This window comes from Halyomorpha halys, unplaced genomic scaffold (assembly GCF_000696795.3).
Source record: "Halyomorpha halys isolate HHAL.00 unplaced genomic scaffold, Hhal_1.1 Scaffold88.1, whole genome shotgun sequence".
Taxonomy (NCBI): Eukaryota; Metazoa; Arthropoda; class Insecta; order Hemiptera; family Pentatomidae; genus Halyomorpha; species Halyomorpha halys.
This window is the reverse complement of record NW_027114863.1, coordinates 1,376,874-1,388,419: the sequence shown is the minus strand read 5'-3', so window position 1 is coordinate 1,388,419 and position 11,546 is coordinate 1,376,874. Positions and strand designations below refer to the sequence as shown.

At 29.8% G+C, this 11,546-nt stretch overlaps 1 protein-coding gene across 1 annotated transcript in view; it reads right to left on the bottom strand.

Moving 5' to 3' along the window:
- Positions 1-11,546, bottom strand: part of corn (cornetto) — a gene marked incomplete in the record, with an annotated part of 269,163 nt that overhangs the window by 147,719 nt on the left and 109,898 nt on the right. The window contains 1 exon segment of the mRNA XM_067051957.1: positions 2,939-2,965.

Sequence of the window (11,546 nt, the reverse complement as noted above, 5' to 3'; positions counted from 1 at the left end):
TAAAAAAAAAAAAAAAAAAAAAAACCTTGGATGCATGATAGTATCGACAACTGCCCGATCTGTAACTCCGAAGAAAAGTGAGATATTTTACACTTCTAGGGAACCTGTCCCAAGTGTAGTAAAATTAGTGTAAAATATTTTGGGACTGCTCTGATTGTGTGCTAATAACTATGTATGGAGGGCGGCTACGCTGAAAAGAGCTCAGTTGGTTACGTAAGGGATTAATGCCATACTACAGTAGTTACAAGTTTGATATCCATGTTTCATTTCTCTAAATACTATTATTATTATATATAGTATTGTTGTTTTAAATTACAGACTTATTAAAAGCATTGTTTGCTTTGTATAAATTATATTTTTTAGATATAAATGGCTTCAACTGATGGATATTTTTCCAATATCTATGTGTTTATAATTGTTTCGATAGATTCAATTTTTTTTTTAATATTTTATAAATAAACACATTTCTTTCATAAGTAGATTTAATATCAATACTTACAGCTGATATTCCAACCCACCCTAAAACAGTTCTAAGAACATACGCTAAAGACATATGTGTACTGTCTGTAAACAACGACCCTACTAATGCATCACAAACTCTACATACACACATAACATCAATTGAAGAATGGTGTCAAAACTGAAGAATCAAAATAAATCCTGACAAATCCCACCAGATCACTTTTACTCTCCGTTGTAAAACTCCACTAACGCCTGTTGAACAGATTCGCTACTTAGAACTCCTGACAAGAGACTTACTTGAAATCCCCACACTAGACAGAAACGACAAGAAACTGCTCATAGATTTCGATTGCAACAACCCCTACTTGACAAAAGCTCTAAACTTCCTATTTGAAACAAAAAAATAGTATATACTATGATAATCAGACTGATTTGGACATTGGAATTGAGCTTTGGGGCTCTACCAAACCATCAAATTCCTCCCGTATTACCTTACAATCCAAAACCTCCGAAAAATCCTTGATGCTCCTTATTACGTCCCAAGTAAACTCATCCACAAAGACCTTAACATCCCTTTCGTTGCAGATTTAGCCCGAAATAGATACAGAACAATATATTTTCTTATTGTACTTTTTTTTTTTGTACAGTTGTAAATTACAATTAATAAATAAAAAAATATATATCAATACTAGGATACTGATGGTCAATAGTAATTACAATTATCAAATTTGCAAATCACAATTGAAAATTCCATGTATAAGTTTTTGTAGCTAACACTTTTATCCAAGAAACTACTAAAACAACAGGAATATTTTAAAAATTACTAACAGATTGTAATAAAGTATTCAAAAGGAGAAAAAGGTCAAGAAATGCGTATTACAAGCATATATGTTATTTATTTATTTTTGGACGGTTACTGTACATTGGCAACTAAACTGATAATCTAGTGAAAAAGAACTGAAATGAAAATAATTAAAATAAAAAAAAAAATGTATGTATATTTGGTTACTAAGAGTTACAATATGTAATAAATGAAGCGTCTTTATAAAGTCCAGTTCGATAAAACTGCTTCTGCGTTTGACCACAGCTATTACGTAAGCAGCCCATAAACCCAACGATCAATTATCGGCATCTTTTATAGTTTTATAGTAACCGATATCAGTGAGAATTGGAACGGGTTACATTCATAACTTGTTGCCACCTTTAATTGTAGCTCCGTAACAATTACGTAGGGAAGTAGTCATATTTCATTAAGAAAAATACTACGGTATCCATATCTACGGTTTTTGCAGTAAGCTGTAATATCTGTCTATTTGAGTTAATTTAATGATGTCTAAATAAGAATTAGTGTCGTAAATATCAACGAAAAATTATTTTTAATAAGATTATTTTATATTTGAAGTGGATATTATTTTTTTTCTCTAAAAGTAATACACTATGATAATTTTTTTTTTTAAAAAAAGAAATAGATGATGAGTAGTTTTTTCTCATTATATAAAAACATCATGAACACTTTAAAAAAAAAAGGAAGTACATCATGAATTTTTTTTTTCGTAACCTCCTTTAATATTATATTAGCTTAACGAAGTTATAGGTATCATAATTTATAATAAAATATTGTAATAATAATCAACGTGATTTAAATAATTTTAGATCCTCTTCTAATAAAAATTGCAAAAATAATGATTTAAAAAAATAAATAAAATTTCCGGAGCATTTACTACTATTATATTGTACATAATACATTTTTAATACAAATTTTTATATTTTTAAAATATAGCAACAGTTCCAGATGAATCTTTATAAATGCTTTGAATTTATTTCTGAGTTTTGAAGAAAACAACTTTAAGAAAGAAAATATTTGGGTCGACATCTCCTCCAGGCGGAAAATAGGTAATTCATAACATTTCACAGTACAGGTCCAATTATAATTTGTTTTTATTTTCGATTTAAGCATATCTCTAAATCATATTCAACGTAAAAAATATTTAAATACCTAAGTTTGTACTTAATTTTTCAAAACTTATCGTTGCTATATTTTCAGGGATTTGTAAGTATTGTGGTAAAAATCTACTTAACGAAGTATATCTTAGAGTATTCTTATTATAAAAAGAATGTATAAATTATAAAATAAAAAAGTTCATATCAAAGAGAAAATATAGAAAAATAAAAATTATTTCTCTAAAAATTTTAAATGATAATGATATTTTTATTTTTTTCTAGTCCAGTTTTATGCAAAGTTTAAAACAAATGAAACTAACAATCAACGTTTTATCATTGAATTAAAAAAAAAACAAAAAAAAAAAAACAGAAACAATTGATATTAGCACTTGTATTACGAGCATAATTTCATTTTAACCATAATTTTGTAATTAAGAGAGTGATAAAACAGAACAATTTACAATCTACATTTGCAATTGTTTAGTAACTTGTCTAATCCTATGTAATTTCTGAATATATTATAATAGTAACTCACCTATTTTTGCTTCTTTTCTTTTGGAACCTGAAAGAAAATCATAACTTGATTAAATGGTCCTTGAAATAAATAAATCTTCAATTTATAATAAATAAATGTGTGATATTTAGATAGGGTTAGAAAAATTAAAATATTCTCAGTAAATATTACTCTAAGTAATCTTACAGATAGATACTCGAGTAAGTACTTTCTCAATGCTACTGCTTCACAAGGACGTACCCAAGACCAAAACAAGGGGGTATACGGCAAGCTATATTCAATCAAGTTGTGACATTTCAGCACGAAAAAGAATGAAACCAACATTTCAAGAACATTATATATAATTGTAGCAGTGCTTTATTGTTATTACAATTAGTTTTTGCTGGAAAAAACATATTTTTTATTAAATGAATTTTTTTTTCACTCCTTAGGGGCTCCTACCACCTCTTGCTCCCCATTTTGTAAGATTATGTTTCTTCAAATTAACCTTGGACCTATTCAAATTACAATTGTTATAGATAGGGAAATTTTATATTTAACATAATGTAAAACTTGGGCAGTTTAGAGAAAATAATTTTCGGAGTGGTGATAATAAACAGGACATGCCAGTATGATAATAGGACAATTCTAAAATTTGGAACCACTGAAAAAAAGTCTTTCACCTGAAACGTTCCCTAAGGAGAAAGTTTGTTTTTTATTTTGTGTTTGTATTGGGATTTCTATTTCAACAACTGCAAATTAATTACTTAAAGTCTCACGAGAAAAAAATACGTTTCAAAAAAGCTATTAAAGATTACAATAATTGCGTTCCCAGGTAGCACCAAACTAGGATGCTAATTAGTTAACTGGTTCAGTGCGATTACGTTATTTATAGAGAACTCTATCCAGTTAAAAATGGATTAATCTCGACTATATTAATTTTCTGTAACAGGGTACTTTTAAAATATATAAATTCATCCCTTATTTAATTAATATATCATTAAAATATGAATGCCAGCATTAGAAGCAGAACAAGAGCTCTGTGTCCCGGTGGGAGGTCAGTTTACTCCAAATTTGTATTACTTTAATGGTAACTATGTATAATTATCAGTCAAAGTTGACGATTCTGCCATGTTATTTTATTTAATTTTTATTCGTTAGGGAGATTTAAAAATTGCGGCTGTTTCAAAACGTTAAAGAAAATTAATTTTTATATATGTATATATAATTGACCGTAAAAATTGATATATAAGAAGATGGTGAGGGTTGCGGTCAGAAGTGAAACAAAAATAGTTTACGACTATTTATTTTCCAACGTTTCGCCCCACTTTGCAGGGCTTCATCAGGGCTAAAATCTTTTCATCATTTTATATCTTTTTAGCCCTGATGAAGCTCTACAAAGTGGGGCGAAACGTTGGAAAATAAATAGTTGTAAACTATTTTTGTTTCACTTCTGACCGCAACCTTGACCATCTTCTAATATAAAAATTAATTTTTCAGTTCTACAATTTTAAACAACCAAAAAAACTCGAAAACAAATATAACATCATCTAAATTAGAGTAAATTTGCTAAAAAAAAAGGAACCCTACCAGAGCAATTTACGTTCAAAAGCAACATTTCATAACGAAAAATCAGTAGTTAGTGAATTTATTTCTGGAAAACTATATCTGAGAAATGATTAGACATACAGATACCTATTAGTACTCATATTAAAGCGCTTTACAAAGTGCTTTATAATATTTATTTTTTTAGGAGAAGAAACTTTATGATATTTGCTAACATAACTTTTATTGAACGTATTATGAATGTCAAAAATGTTTTCAATATTTTGGAGCATAATTTAAAAATTAGTGATGAAAAGCTGGATATCAAAAATATTTCTTCTTGCAACAAGACAATGAAACCAAGCACGAAATGAAAGAGTGGATGCTAGTAGCAAAATTATTATTGGTTGTAAAGCCTTTAAACAATAATACTACACAACACCTATTGTATTGTATCTATTGAACACAAAAATAAGAAAAAAAAAATTCTTCACAAAATGTGCTAAAGAAAACATCTGAGGAATGTCGTAAAATTAGTCAAGAAGTAGCGCAAAATCTTATATCGTCAATGCCGAGATTACAGATTATGTATGATTACAAAATATTAGTAGCATTCACTTCAAATGTATATATTTTTGTATTATATCTTTATTGACATATACAACTGTACATAATGCATCCAGTAAATTTGATGTAAGATCATAATGGCATGATACAGACATGTAGAGAAACTACCCATTAATAGCACTGTAATAACATTTCTACATTAGAACGTCTCGTGACCATTTTCTTTTCAGGTGCCTCGGAGGATTGCTAGGAATGGAAGAGACAGCAAGGTTAGAAACTAGTGGGTTTGGGTGGTTAGGGAGTTTATAATGGAAGTAATGATATCGGGTACGAGCTCGATCGGTTACATAAGGAGCATTTAGGTCTTTATGGATGGTTTTATTTGTAACAAAATAAGGAGTATTAAGAATTTTGGATTGCATGGATTGGATACGAGAGGAATTCGAAACGAGTTTATAATGGAAGGATTGATATCTGGTTCGAGCTAGAGCGGTTAAACACAGAACATTAGGGTCTTTACGGATGATTTTATTGGAGAAAGAGTAAGGAGCATTGAGGATTTTACGAAGGATTTTGGATTATAAGGATTGGATAAGAGAGGAACTCGAAGGTTTAGTGGAGCCCCAAAGCTCAACTCCGTTTGTCCAGATGGGCCTTATTATTGTCATGAAGATCAGTCTTTTGTAATGTGTTGGAAATTTCGACCGTTTGTCTAGTAAGTGCTGTAAAAGTCGGAATCTATGTGCAGTTTCCTGTCTTTTCAGTCTTGTGTGAAGATTCCAGGTTTGTCGTTTGTCAATTATGTGTATTTATAAATATTTTATTGAACAAAAAGGTTTAAAAATAAAATTTTTGATTTTTAATAATGAAAAAAGAAATTAAGTGTACCAATACTTTTTTGACCCACTTTAAATATATTTCTTACATATCTAATATTTCTTTAAAACTACTATAGCGAAATAAGCAGGAATAGAAGCTAACTTTACTAGTTTTCAATTTTTTTTTTTATTATCTACTTTAAATCAATCGGATAACAACAGAACATTATCCTTCAAAAAAAATTTTCTTTCTTCAAATGATTACATGTACGTATTTTTTTTTTTTTTTAAGTGAATTCTATTTTATATTAAGTCCTTTCTCTTTCTCCCTTTCTCTCTGCCCCTATTTCTCTCTGGATCACTTGAAGGATAAAAAACCTTGAATAAGAAACATTATTAATTTCCATGAATACAGTACATCTAGTTAAAAACTCTAACATCCTGACAATCTGGGAATGAGACATAATCTTAGGAAAATATTTGAGAATAATTAAGAAACGGTATCAGAACTGCAACATTTTTTAAGAAAACCTAATATTTTTGATTAAGATAATGAATTCATAAGAAAAATTAAATAAACTTAGTTAGAAATTAAAAGTTTAGTCAACAGTCAAAGCGACATATGAACATGTCAACAAAGTTTTTAAAAGGCAAGCAGAACACAATAAGTAAACATGAGGCAAAACAAGGCCCATTTAAGAGAGCAAACAGAAAACATCAGCAACCCTCTTCCCTCAGGAGCAGATGGTCGCAACAGTTAGGGAATGAAATACTGTCCCAGTCCAACTTGGAGTCTGGGGGTCTCCAGGGAAGAAAGATGAAATATTGTTATGACGTCAGGGAGTACTTGTTAATTATAGTATTGCCACTCTAGAATAATAATTTATCTTATACAAAAAAAATAATATGTTCATTGTTTTGTTATTGACAACTATTAATATTTATTTTAATTGGAATAGCATTCGTCCAGGATAAAAAGCTTTTTCAAAGAATGTGTCAAACGTCTATGAAATGAATCTTTATTTTTGTAAAAAAGATATTGAGGATGCTACAAACGATTTTAAATGGAAAGCATCAGAATAAGGACTGAAACATGGTTTGCTGATTCCAAATAAAGTTTAGAAACAGCAGTACACTTTATCTTTCATGGTATATGAAGTGCGCCTTCGACCTAAGGACAGGAGTTACTTCACCTTTGAGTGGCTGGTTGGGGATAGTAAGTGGAATGTATGTATAAATTAATTGTGATAATTAATAAAACAGAATTAACAGAAAAAAAATCTATAAGATGTAAGGGTGGACGAAACAAAACATTTATGGTTAAAGAGAGTTAATTAATTTTGATGATGGGTCTATAAAAACTGTAGATATGCCAATGAATTATATGGAAAGATGTCGACTTACAACATGATTCCTTTTTCTTCTCCGGATCCCTCCATTTCCCCTCTCCTCTGTTACCAGGGAGGCATTCAGAAGTGCTTAGAGGTTATAAGTTTTTGCCGTTGGCCACATGGGGCGCTAGTAGTGCTCACATTATGGGAGCCCCTATTCCAGACTTTCGGTTGTCCAAAACATACAGTGTAAGCAATTAGCAAGTATAAAATATTATTCGAAACATATAGAAATGACCATTTACATAAGCTGATTAAAATTAATTTGATTCGCATTAAGCGAATGAAAAAGAAAAATCAACTACTTCTTTCATGTTATTAAATTCATAACATGCAGTACGAAATTATAATTCATAAACTATTAGAACTGATGAGAAAGCAATCAAATTATAATTATTAGATGATACATTGTACATCTTAGATAAGTTTGTGGAAACTTTTAAGTGTTGCTTTAAAAGAGGAGTGTAAAATAAACAAGGATGAAATAGAAAATAACAAATGGCTTGGCTTGAGATCAACATAAAAATTTCGTTTAAATCTTCTCATCCGGCCTTTGTAAACAGTTCCTATGAATTCAGATTTCCATGGCAGATACTATCAGGGCCCCGATAGTGAAACTAATGAATGGAGAATTCACGGTGAAAGTAACTTTGCATAAGAAACTAATCTGGAAATCTCGTTCGAGGAAAGGTAATTTCACTACCCGTAGCTGAGGGTGTACACAGGTACCGTTTGGTGGACGCGTGAAGATACAGCAGGGTACATTATTTATGGTATTCCTATAAGAATAAGAAGAAAAAACAAGCTTAGTCTTTTTAGAAAGTAAAAAAATTATGTCCAAGAACATAAATCTGTACGTCGAATGGTTTTTGAGATATAGATTGCTCAAAATAAATTCACTAACTACTAATATTTCAGTAGATTTTTATGAAAATTTAGTAAATTTACTTTAAATTATTTCTTATTAGGTTTTCAAGTGTTATAGGTAGTTTTAACGATATGGAGCTCTGAGTGAAAAGTTATTCTTTATAACGTTTTGAAACAGCCGCCATTTTTTATTCCCCTAAATATACATGGCAGACTCATCAATTTTAACTATTAACTATGCATAGTAACCACTTCCTGTAAATCCAAGACTTGTATAAATGCTTGATGAACACTTCCTTTCTTGTCCTAATAGCTAAGGTTTATATCGCAGGTTAATTTTATAGTTATTTTCTAGGTTTGAAAACCTTTGCTCTTGTTTGCAAAACATATCATGTGGATATTTAACAATACTTAAAAATTGTTAATTCATAAAAGGTTTTTTTATTACAAATAGAGAGAGAGAAATACTTTATTCATCTATGCTGCCCAAATCATCAGGTTGCTATATCACACAACATACTTATCAATCCGTAATCGGACATATATAAATTACATGGTATAATAAAATAGAAAGAAAACAATTTTTTTCCCCTACAGTTTCCTTTTACAATCCAATTCGGTCCATACACCAAATACAAATATTTCAATTCATTTCTTTTTTTCTTTCCCTTTACTGTTCTTTCAATTTCACCATTTCACAATTTTTCAATTCACCCGATCAACCAATTCGCTCTCCTGAATTTACCCTCCTAGATCCTCTTTAGTGACCCGCTAAACAAATTCACTATTAGACGGCAATGTGAGATCAGACTAGAGAAATACTAGTCACAGCAGTAGATCAGTTTACCAAAAAACAAACAAATAAATACATTTTACGAGAACAAGACTAACACAAAGATTCAAAGGAAAATATAATAAAAAGCCGGTTACAAGAAACACTTGAATGGATAAATAAGTTTAATTATATATAAATAAATAAAAATAATAATACTAATAAACTAGAATATATCTTTTTTTAAATGTGATTTTAATCCAAGATAGTGAATATTGGTATTGTTTATATTGTTTTTACTTTCTCCTACCTACAAGTGGAAATACTGTTTTCTCGAGAAATTTCGAAGTCGTGTTTTCGACGGAAATACACGTTTTGAGGTCCCGTGAGTCTTAACCAAATAAACTGGTCTGTTGTGTGCGAAGTCTTCACAAAAGTGGAATGAAACTGAAATTGCGTATTTAAAATACAAGTAAATATTTAAAATTTTATAGCAACTTTTACGATTAAACCGACTTACCGGAAATACCACTTTATATAATCCATTTTTAACTTTTTTTTTTTATCTGAAAAAACAAAAAATGAAAAATAAATAAATGAATAACAATTTTGATTAATTAATTTGATTAAACTCGGTATGTCATCGTAAAATTAACATTTAACATTAACAAAATGGTCTGTGTAAGAGAACAGTAACTCAAAATACAAAAAGTCGTTCGAAACTGAGGTAACATTAAGGTGAGGGAGTAATCCTAGGATGTTAACGGAAAAAACGGCTCTTAATATTTTGATTAAATTAATTGTATTGATGTAAAATTAAATATATTTTTAAATAAGCTAGGTTTTATTAAAATTCAAATTACTAATTTTAAATTTGTTTATTTGAAATAATTCACTATTTTGCATTGTTAACAATAATACAAATTAGATAAACATGAACGATGAAAGAAGTAATAATTAACTAAAGAGAAAAAAAAGGAGAAATATTAAAAAGTTTATAAAAATGGGGAAATCGGAAAGAGCCGAGAGCGCCCGATCTCTCGTTCCCATTCATGTGTACACGACTTCGTTATCTTTTGAAGAATACTGTTGTATGCTTGGCAGTAAGAAAGTTAGTATTCGTTATTTGCACTTTGAGAAACAATTAAATACATATTTTTACAGCAACTAAGAAATACATTTTCTTTCTTTAAAATTCTCATCTTCTTTGATTCTTTAATTTTTTTTCCCATAATAGGGGTATTCATGATCTTTAGTTTAATATGTTAAAGCGTGTTAAATGGAAAAACTCATGTTAAATCGAAAAAAATTGCCTTCATTTGTAATTCTAAAACGAAATAACATGTAACATGGCTGAGAGTCTGTTACTTGGTCTGTTAAATGGAGAATGACGTCACACAATAGACCAGTTGTGCTCGCCGCCATTTTTGTTTGTTGTGTCAGGTTAGTTGTTTCGTGTTTGTGCTAGTTGTTATTTCATACCCCTGTTATTAAATCACAATGGATAACTTTAATAATACAACGGAGAAAAAACAGAAGAGGTATTAGCAGACCGCCTTGTGTTGGATAGGGAGCAATTTAAGTTTGAAAAGAAAAGGATTGTGGAGGAGCTGAAGCTTCGTAAAATCAAAATACAAAAAAAAATTGAATTAAAAAAATTAAAAATAGAGCTTTTAAAGAAGTCCGATTGACAAAATAATTGAACTTAAACATATTTATAATTATGTATGTATTCTTACTTATGTATATATTATTATTTATGTATCATTAATTAAAAAGAGCAATTATACTTTATAAAAAGTGGAAATCATTTAAGACCTCAGCAGCCTCTCTCTCCTTCAAATAGATGTAAGCTCTTTATTTTTGTTCATGATTGATTTCATGTCAAATCAACACATTTCAAATACTTTTTTACCTCATTATCTCATAATCTAATGAAATTTGACACCAAAGTAGTTTCCATAAAGCTTCCTGGCACCTAAGAGGAACATCCAAGTTTTATTAAATGGATGGAAAGGTTATAACCTTAAAGGCTTATAAAACAAGTTGCTGAGAAAATCCGCTAGGGGCTCTTATGCATTTAACGTTTAAACATGACTTCAAACAGGGCTGCTCACAACCCTATAGTTATAACATTTAACATGGTAAAACATTTTACATTTAACACAACATCATGAATATCCCTAATAGGGGTATTCATGATCTATGTTAAAGCGTGTTAAATGGAAAAACTCGTATTAAATCGAAAAAAAATTGCCTTTTTTTGCCGTGGTAAAACGAAATAACATTTAACATGGCTGAGAGTGTTACTTGGTCAGTTAAATCGAGAATGACGTCACACAATAGACCAGTTGAGATCGCCGCCATATTAGTTGTTGTGACTTTCAATACAGTTGTCAATTAGCTCATCTTCATTCTCTTCTTCACAAGTTTGAAGATCAATAAGACACTCATAAGCTAAACTTTCACACAAATTCCACTTTTCACTCACTCTAGGCATGTTTTAATTAATTACTTAAATCAAAACTGAAGTAAACAATAACATGAGGGTCTGGAAGGAAGGTTATAAACATAAAGGCTTATACAACAAGTTGCTGAGAAAATCCACTAGGGGCTCTTATGCATTTAACGTTTAACATGACTTCAAACAGGGCTGCTCACAACCCTATAGTTATAACATTTAACATGGT